At 40.0% G+C, this 10,599-nt stretch overlaps 1 protein-coding gene across 3 annotated transcripts in view; it reads left to right on the top strand.

The window, feature by feature from the left end:
• The window catches only part of robo3 (roundabout, axon guidance receptor, homolog 3 (Drosophila)), a 205,275-nt gene that overhangs the window by 65,916 nt on the left and 128,760 nt on the right, over positions 1–10,599 (top strand). The gene's annotated exons all lie outside the window — the stretch shown is intronic.

Here is a 10,599-nt window from a genome sequence, read left to right as displayed (position 1 = left end):
AAAAGAGCTTTGGAAAATTCTTCAAGAAGCCTGGAGAACTATTCCTGGAGTCTAAACTAACAGAAAGTTTATCCAAGAGGTTCAGGCTATGTTGAAATCCAATTTTCCTTATAAAATATGAATAAATGAAGGGTGACTGAAGATTTTTGCACCTTGCAGTAAGTCTTAATTTGACATTGATTTCCGACACAATAAATACATGAAGTTACATTCACACCTCGGCTTGTTTTTGGTTTTGTTGTTCTTGTTTATCTGTAAGAGCGAGATACATATTGATTTACTGGAGGATGTAAAAAATGTCCTCCTGCATATCAGCGCTGCATCAACTTGTGGGTAAATCAAATTCTGGTTATTTACAGAAAACTTTTCTTTACTTTTTATGAGGGCAGTCTGATGCGCTTGGTGTTGATACAAGTCTCTGTTACCATAGCAACATTTCTCCACACATCACCGACATCAGGGACCAACTGGCAGCCCAACATATGTGACTGCTTCTAAAATAAGAGTTAGTTTATGCTCCTTTGCAGATGGAACAACATATTCCTAAATAAAATGAGAAATATGTTGTATTATAAACCCTGATGGTTTAATATAACTCCGATAATGTGAGCTTCTGTTTCTTTGTTTTGCTGCATTTCTTTATAATTCATTACTTTTGTTTTTAGAAAAAATAAATGCCTGGTTCAGTTTTGGAAGAAAAATTCAGGTTTGGATTAAAACCAGACCATTTACAATATTAACCTCATTTTAGAAGAAAAAACATCTTCCATCTCCTCCATTTACATGGTTACCAAGGAGACAACTAATTTCCTTGGACATTTAATATGTTTTTAATGACACTACAGCAGCAGGACAGCAACGTTGGTTAAGTTAGTCCATTATTCTTTTGGTGGCCATCACAGCTGGGAAGACCTAAAATGTTTATGATAAATTATCCCAGCCTACTCACCACAAATAAATGACCAAGTGACCCAGTCAAGACCGTCCCCGATTAATCGATCGGCACAGAATTTGATTGACAGCTTTCATTCAAGTCCAAGTAAGCTACAGGGAATACAAAAATGCATTGCACTGAGTTTGTTTTCATTGAATATATTAGTGGCATATATATATATATATATATATATATGCCACCAAATCAGTTTATTATCTGTTAGAAACCAGGTAGCTGACGCTTACCTGCTGGCTGTATCATCCAGATCGAGCAGGTAAAACATGAAACGTCAGAGCGGTCTTTTCTCTGTCTCTTAACCTGTCCGGGTTGCTGCTGCCATCAACAACATTAGACAACAAAACAAAACATGAGACATGCTTTCCCTGAGGGACGATGTCATATGATGCAGGCAACACTCATTGTTACGCTTAATGCATTAAACCTCCTACTCTCCCCTTTGCTCTCAAACGCAGCCATTATTCACCCCTCATGCTCCAACCTTGCGTGCGATGCCGTGATGGCTTTCATTCACCCAAACTTCAACCCAGCTGATGCCCCAAGAGTGATGGGCAGAGGGGTACGGGGGGGTTATTGTCTTTTGATCAGCCAGAAAGCCACAGCGCTGTGTTGGATGGGGCTTTGGAAGACATGGTCACCAGGGTATTGTGGGTTGAACGTTGTCCCTGGGGTCACTGCGTTGTTCCCAGTCATGCTGGAGGTGTCATAAATAAAGAGAGACAGTGAGAGAGAAAGAGAACAATCAATGCCCCCTCCTTCCCCCACTGCTTCCAGCTCCCTCTCCACATCAGCCAAGGGGGACATTGTAAATCAGAGAGCAGGGGTGGGAGGGAAACCTGAGCCATGAGCAAGGCAGTAAGGCAAGCAGACATTAAAGTGGGAACCTGGCTGTCCGGGAGCCTCGGTCATTCCTGTCATCATTAGAGAGCGTGGGAGACAAAGGCAGGAAGAGATGATGATGAGACACGGGATGGAGGGGAGTTGGCTTTTACCCACTCAGTCAGACAAACAGAAAAACAGCAAACATGAATACACATGTGGTTCTTCATGCTTTGAGTCACTCATGCATGTCGTAAATCCAAGTTGGGCAGATTTAGTTCTGACAGCACTGTTGTGCAGGGACAAAGGTAATCCAGCAATAATTTTCAGCGAACAAGGGATTTTGATTTCTATGCCGCCAGGGAGGAAGAAAGCCGAAATCATCTGCAATGGGGCTTTCTTCTGGTGCGGCGTTGCCTAGCCTACAGCCAAGCAGTGTCCTTGCATTGATGGGGGATAAAGCCATCTCTGACAATGATGGAGAAAAAGGAACTGCTGATGGAGAGGGTGGAGGCCGAAGTGAGGCAGTGATGAAAAGGATAAGACTGTGAAGTTGAGTGTGTTTGTGAGCGTGTGCTTATCTATGTGTAAAAGAGAGATGGATGAATAGTTGCACCTTTGTGTCTAACTCACTGTGCTTGCATTGCCATACAGACCACAGCCTTCACTATAGAGTAAAAATGTGTAGAAATATTTGATAAATTTAATGATTCTGACCTCATTACTTCAGATTGATTGAACTTTTAGCTCTTGAGGGGGTAGTTTCAACATGTCTGAGGATTTTTAATGTTTTTAAACACACTGTTAGACAGTACAGTGCAAAAATCTTAAGTTGCTCTTCATTTACATAAATAAATTGTGTCACGTAAATGGGAAATAGATGAAGCCTTTTTATGAAACATGACCAACATAACAAGCATGATAGTCAATATTTGATCTAGCTTTACTGAAATAAGATAATTTAAGATAAGATTAGATGAGATACCTTTATAGTGACTGTATAAAAGTATTTAAGGAAAATACATTTGTCCATCACAGTTGTAATAAAAATATATTAAAAATAAAATAAAAATAAAAGACACACTAAGAGAAATTAAGAAGTAAAATTACAACTTTTTTTTTCTTTTTTAATAAAAAGATAAACCATAAAATGCAGTTAGTGCCAGATCACAGTAGGCAACATGACCTTCATTAATCAGCATTTATGAATGAGGATAAACATGGATATCGTCATTGTGAGTTGGTAATTAGAGATTGGATGGATTCTTCTACAGTCTGAACCCTCTTAGGGTGCATTCACACCAGGACAGGCTGGGGAACTTGGTTTGATTGAGTGGGGAAATGTTGCATCTTCTGTTAGTTTGGTTTGTTCAAGCTCAAGCAGACCAAACTGCCTGGACGTCATACAGTTAAAAACACTAATTTCGAGGTAGGGTTGAACAAAACAAAAGCTGACCAAGAAGAAAAAAGCAGGATGAAGAAGAAAATCCAGCTGGATGAAAGCTGAAATCTTAACTTTTAGCTGGCTCGTTCACTGCAAGTAAACAATGCGGCATATATCAATGACAATCTGCAACTTTTTATACTCTACGTCCCTCAACGACACATTTTCCAACTTTTTTTTTTCCCTCGGTTTTCAAGTGGACCAGAGTTCATTTGATTGGTCCACACCCAAGTGTGAATGAGTGTTTATCCTACTCCTAACAAATAGCGGATAGTGTAGTTGGTAGAGAAGCTTAGAGAAACTTTCCTGTCATTTCTTTAAGTAGTCTTCAGGATCAGGAATAGTTCCCCAGACTTTCCAAGAGACTTTCTTAAGCTCTTCTTTGGATGTTAGCTGCCCTTTGCTCCGTTCTCTGTCCAAATGATCCCACACTGCTTCACTAATGTTGAGGTCCAGCTTCTGGGATGGATTCGTCGTTTCGTCAGACCTGCTGCCACTGATTTTCATTCCACTTCTTGAGTCATTTGGCATACCTCAGCCTTTTCTCTGTTTCCCTTCCTTAGAAATGTCTCCCTTTCATGGAGACCATTTCTGATGAGGCTGTGGCCAATAGTAGATGAAGGTCCAGAAGCATCTTTCAGGTTCTGTGTCAGTTCTTTGCTGGTTTGTATTTTTTAGGGCGGCACTACTGTACACTTTTGTCCTCTACTTGTTAAGGTTCCTTGTTTTATTCAAGGACATACTGTACATCATGCAGAAATATACAAAACTTTCAGCTAATAAAATATTTTTGGGGAATCTGAAAAAAAAAAAAAACTATTGCATTTATATAAAACTGTTATCTTTGGCCTGACACTGATTATGAGTGAAAAAAATAGCCACAGAATAACTTTGAAAGACCTTCGAAAAGTCTGGAGAACTGTTGCTTGAGACCACTTTAATAGATTACATGAAAATTTGGCTGCTTGGAACAAAATATAAAGGAATGAGGGGGGGCTTAAGACTTTTACACAGCGCCATAAATGCAGTCCATTTACTAAATAAGACTCCTCATCAGTCCTCATCAAAACATAAGTTCCAGCATTCAGAGTTTATGCAGCCTGAGGTCACTTTTTCATTCTAATGATGCAGTTCAGCTTTTAAGCTGTCACATTTACTAGATGACCTCAGCTTTATCTGCTTCCCCACCAGCTCTCACATTAAAACTTAACAGTCACAAAACTTCAATAATTTGTCTCCACAGGCAAAGTATTTGCTGTTTTCTTGTGCTGCTGTACAAAATAACTTCTTAGAGAAGCAAAGAGGATTGACTGATGTGTCACAGTGATGAAGCATCAAGATCTGCATTTGGAGGTTGGAGGGGTTGGTGGTTGGAACCATAACCCAAACAACAGAGTTAGACTCCCATCCAATAACATGTCAAATGGTTCTATTTAAAATTTTATGTTAAATTTTCATCACTTTTCTACACTTTACTAATTGGGTATCCATAAAAACAACATGGTTACCATAAGACAAACACTATAATAACATACTAAGCTTCAACCGTACACAAGATATATGTTTGACATAAAATTGTATTATTGCTATAGCGATTTTGGTGCCAGGGTGCCCTCTCTTAGGTGGCATGGCAGTGGCTCAGGCACTATAGCGGGTCGTCCAATGACCGGAAGGTCGGCAGGTTGATTCCTACTCCCCTAGTTGTGTCCTTGGGCAAGACACTTAACCCTCCTTGCCTCCAGTGTTGGCATCCCTGGTGAATGAATGTGGTGGTCGGACAGGCCGTAGGAGCGGATTTGCAGCCACGTTTCCGTCAGCCTGCCCCAAGGCAGCTGTGGTTACGCAGGTAGCTTGACTCGGGTAGTGGCTGGATAACAAGCTGGACTGGACATGCTGTACAGATCACCTGTACAAGAAGGGCCAAAGCCGTCTGTACTTCCTGCGAAGACTGAGATTTTTTAACATCTGCAGGAAACTCCTGTGGATGTTCTATCAGTCTGTGGTGGCTAGTACACTTTTTTATGCTGTTGTCTGCTTGGGGGGTAACATGACAAAAAGGTGTGCTAACAGGCTGGAAAAACTCATCAGGTGGGCGGGCTCTGTGGTTGGCATGAAGCTGGACTCCCTGGTGACAGTGGCAGAGAGGAGAACACTAAAAAAACTTCTGGCTATTGTGAATGATGCCAGTCACCCTCTGCACACTGTCATCAGTGCACAGAGAAGCCTGACCAGTAACAGGCTGCTCCTCCCCAAGAGTAGGACCAACCGGCTCAGAGACTCCTTTGTCCCCCGAGCCATCAAACTGTACAACTCTGCATTAGGCAGGAGGGGGAGAAGGGGGGGGGAGAGGGAGGTGTGCAGTCCGCCTGACAGAACACATGCACAATAAGTTCTTTATTAATTTTTACCCATACAAACAGTTGCAATAACTTATACATGCAATAGTGAACTGGGAATCTGTTACTCTCTACTGTGTGCAATGCTTGTTTATATTGTTTATTTAACTTATCTTATTGTTATTATTGTTATATTTATTGCATTCTATTTGCCTCTATTTTGCTTTGTACTTGTATATATTGTGTCTTGTGCTTGTCCTGCTTTACTGTTGGTGTTGTATTGCTACTGGTACCCAAATTTCCCTGAGGGCTCTCTGAAGGGATTAATAAAGTATTTCTATTCTATTCAATTCTATACATCACCAGGTATGAGTGAGGAATGAATAATGGATACAATGTAAAGCACTTTGAGTGCCTTGAAAAAAGCGCTATATAAATCTAATCCATTATTATTATTATTAAATAAATACCACTGGCTGGTGTAAGACTTAAGCCAGCCAGACTTAAGGTGACTGAGATTCATCAGTGAATGCATTTTTTATTTTTATCATAAGCTTTATAGGTTTTAATGTTCAGACTAATATTGTGAAAATGTTTTATTGAATCTATTTTGTTAAAAAAAAAAAGAAAAAAAAAAGTTGTATTGCATTATCTACTCTGAATTTACCACACCCACCACTGCATAACACTACTTGTCAGCCCGTGGACACACCCAGGTAGTTATTTGACTCCACCATTCAGGCCTGCACATCTTTTTTTCCTCAAAACCATTACCATCTGAATAAAAGAAACTACCTTAAGTTCAGAAAATGAACTCATTTAAATTTTCTTTCTTCTTTGGTGAATACTCCACATAATGAAAGATACTAGATATTACCGTATGTTTGTTCTCCTGAAGACAAAGCCTGAACCGTGGATCCATTAAAGATGTAGGTTTTTGCCTGAATTCATTCAATTTTTTATTTGCTAATGCTGACATTTAATTTAACTTGTAGTCATATTTAGTTTGTCTGTTCATGTATTCTTTTATTGTCACATGTGGCAGCAGAGGTGAGGACCCAAATACAGGCAGTTTCAGCAGGGGGCAGAAAGGTGCTGGTATCAGGGTTTATTTCCCAAAAACTCAGAAACACACATTACAGGGAACGAACCACATATAAGGATCTGACAACCACAACTGAAAACCATGGGGTATTTATACAGAGTGGGAATAATCAGGAGCAGGTGAAGTCAATGGGTGATCAGACCAGGTGAACTTATGAGGCAGAAACAGAACACAGCACATGAGGGGAAGCTACCAACAGAAAACTAAACCAAACATGACAAACACCTAAACCATGATTCTAACAGGAACTAAACATGACGAAAACCAGAACTATAAACCAAAATCATGACACAAACCATGATCATGATAGAACCCAAACCCAAAGACAGCCCATGATCATGACATTTACTCCCTTTCATGCACAGATAAAACCATTGACCAAGCCATCCATTCATTAACCAGTTTCTAACAATAAACTGGTGCAGTGCATTCTGGGATCCTGTGTTTAAATGTACACACCACAAAGGAAGATCTATACCTGGTCCTACCAACTGCTCAGTCATTTTTTCACTTCACTTTTCTTTTATCTGCTTGCACTGGTCACGTTCTGTTAAACTGGAAATCACTTGCAGAGTATTGAATTCTAACATCCGAAGTGTGAATTTGTCTGTTATATGAGGGTGTGGATATATTCTGCATTCATTCCTGCTGTCAGCGGCCTAGTAAATGACAATATTTTAGCATTAGCTGTGTTGTTGCATCCTGTTTTCATGCTATGCATCACTGTTAGCTGCAGACTAAAGCGCCCCTGGGGTATAATTAAGATCACTTGAGCTTGAACCTTGAGCCTGCATTGAATCTTACATGAGCAAAGTCGTGTCATGTTATCGTCACAGTGTGCTAATTTAGTGGAAAACTTCTTTGTTAATTTGATGGTATTTATTTAAGTCTCATTAACATAGAAAAATTTAGCCACCAGCACAATATTAAAGACAAATCAGAGGGTTTAAAACACTGATTGCACAGGGTGTGATAAGAAATGTGACACTTTTCTAATGAAACTACTAAAAGAATCAATAAACATACACGAGATTACGACTTATAAAAGATCAATAAGAGCAAAAGTTTGACATAAACTTCCGGAGAAAGCCCAAATTATCCTAGCTCGACATGTTTTCAGCTGTTTATGCAAACTGTCAGAGCAGGTTTATTCAGCACTACCTCTCTTTCTGACATTGATCGCTGTCCCTCTGGGCTCAGGTATATATCTCTCAAAGGTAACTAAGCCTTGTGGAATGCTTCATGCCCCTCTTCCTGACCCCCTTCAAGTGTTTGGACTTGGCTTTCACCCATCAGCTCACATTTTCCCCTTGAGGTAGTGCGGTTTAACCCTGACAGTCTGACAAGGAAAGCCACTGCCACTTTTTACTCTAGTCTTTACATTCGCTCGGCAGACAGGGTTGGGGCGTTTTGAAGGAAGGCGCCAAGAGGCTTGGAATCTGGCGCTGTGTAAAAAGAGAAAGCTCCTGGAGGGGCCTTCAGGGCTTATTCAAACTGGAGCTGAGAAGAGCTTCACTGGTTCTTTTGAGGACTTGTTCACCACGTAGGTAGATTTCCGCCCCTGGTGTTTTATTTTAATTTCATGGGTTTGTTGTGTTAAAATATGTGGAGATCAAAATTTCACATGTTGGATTCCAGCTAATTAGGCAGCTAATTGTCTCTCTTGATCATAGTGTAGCTTCTTACTGGAAGCTTCTTGTGTTTAAAGGGAAATGTAATGTAATTAGTGAAGACAAAAAATAAATAAATAAATAAAATCAAAGCAGAAGAAACTGTTTAATATACCTGTAATTGATTGCTTGCTTTTCATGGCTGATTTAATGCTGTCCCCTGCACATTTGCTTCATCTGAAAAGGAGAATACTTTACTTATATGTTACTAATATATATACACTCATCTGCCACTTTATTAGGTACACCTGTTCAATAGCGTGTAAACATAAAGAGTCAATCAGCCAATCACATGACAGTAAATCAGTATATTCAAGCATGTAGACACAGGGTCCGAAATTAACACTCGCCAGGCGCCAAATGCGAGTAAATTTTTCGTTTGGCCAGTAAATCTCAGAGGGCTATCCGCCAAATGGCGAGTAAATGTTTGTACCAAATTAAGTCATGTTTTTCAGGCTTCCTTTTGGTGGATTTCTTCTTTATGCTCCTCTTCTGTCTGCGTGTTTGAACGACGCGCACGTACACAAACACGCACTGACGCAAACACGTGAATGCGCTGCACTCTTTCAGTTCTGGTTACCGTTTAGCTCAGGCTAATTAAGTTGGGTAAATATGTGGAGATTTTTAGCAGGAGGCGGCCAGTTTTCCAAAAGAAAGCACGGTGAACTGGAGGGTAAATCAGCAGCTCACAGCCCCAACCAGAAAGTTCAGTGAAAAGTGATGGTTTGGATATAGCGGCGCCTTCTGTCTGCTTTACGGCCCGGTTCCGCTTGCTTCATACGCACCGACTGTAGGCGGTAACAATCTGCGCGCGCCAACTGTTGGCGGTAACAATCTGCGCGTGCCGACTGTAGGCGGTAACAATCTGCGCGTGCCGCGCTGGCAGCTGGACGTGATGTTAGCCTGTGAGCTTAGTTTAGCTGTTTTCAATCTGAGGGGTGACGACAGCTGCATAACGGGCGTGACGTGACTCCGCGAGACTACGAACAGCTGTCAACCGATTAACTTATAAATATATTAATAATAATGATACTTATTATTATTATATTGATCAGGTATTAAGTTCATTATTATTATAAATCAGCTTTTATTATTATTGAAAAGCTATTTATATTCAGTATTATTTGTCATGAATCAGATCAATAAGCTCTAAATGAATTTATTATGAATTTTGGTTAAGTTTATTTTTTAAACACTAAAATAAAAAGCAAAATCAGGGAGTATGATCCCACCAAGGCTGTAATGCTGTGGCACAAGGACTGTTAGGAGCAGGAGGCCAGACTTGACTGACTGTGTGAAAGCACCAAGAGTAGAGTTTTAGTTAATGAATTCAGACATTAACACTTTATCAAATAAAACTATTTTCTTGTTGCCTTTGTTTAATGTTGCTGTGACTTCCACTTTTTAGTTTGGATACAACACAACACAGTATTATAGAAAATAACATGTGTGTAGAGGTATGTGTGTGTAAAATAATTTAATAATTTGGCCAGAAAAAATATGTTTGGCCGGTAGATTTTTTCATCTACCGGCCAACTTGGCCGGTGAGTCAAAAAGTTAATTTCGGACACTGTAGACATGATCAAGATGACTTGCTGCCATTCAAACTGAGTTTCAGAAGGGGAGTAAAGGGGATTTTTAGTGACTTTGAACATGGCGTGGCTGTAAACCTGAGTATTTCAGAAACTGCTGATCTACTGGGATATTCACGCTCAACCATCTCTAGGGTTTACAGAGAATGATTGTGTCACAGGAGAATGGGCAGACTAGTTGGAGATAACAGAGAGGCATCAGTAAGTAAAACAACCACTGGTTACAACCAAATTCTGCAGAATATCATCTCTGAATGCACATCCAGGTTGGGCTACAGCAGCAGAAGAGCACACCGGGTAACTCCTGTCAGATAAGAACAGAAAACTGAGGCTACAATTCACATAGACTCAACAAAACTGGACAATAGAAGATGGAAAAACATTGTCTGGTCTGATGACTCTCCATTTCAGCTGAAACAGTCAGATGGTCGGGTCAGAATTTGGTGGAAACATCATGAAAACATGGATCCATCCTGACTTAGACTCACAGTTCAAGATGTAAGGCAGCTCTGAAGGTAAAATGGGGATCTAATAAAGAAGCTGATGAGTGTAAAATGTGTAACTAAGTGCTGATAATAGTTAAAGATTTCTCACATCACTGCTTCAATTTCTTCTTTTTCACTGATGAAAAATGAAATTACATTAAAATTAATGAATGAAAACTACTTTATCCATCCCAGA

Source organism: Melanotaenia boesemani, chromosome 15 (genome assembly GCF_017639745.1).
Source record: "Melanotaenia boesemani isolate fMelBoe1 chromosome 15, fMelBoe1.pri, whole genome shotgun sequence".
Classification (NCBI taxonomy): domain Eukaryota; kingdom Metazoa; phylum Chordata; class Actinopteri; order Atheriniformes; family Melanotaeniidae; genus Melanotaenia; species Melanotaenia boesemani.
Note: the sequence above shows the minus strand (reverse complement) of the source record. Positions and strands in the feature narration are given on the sequence as shown.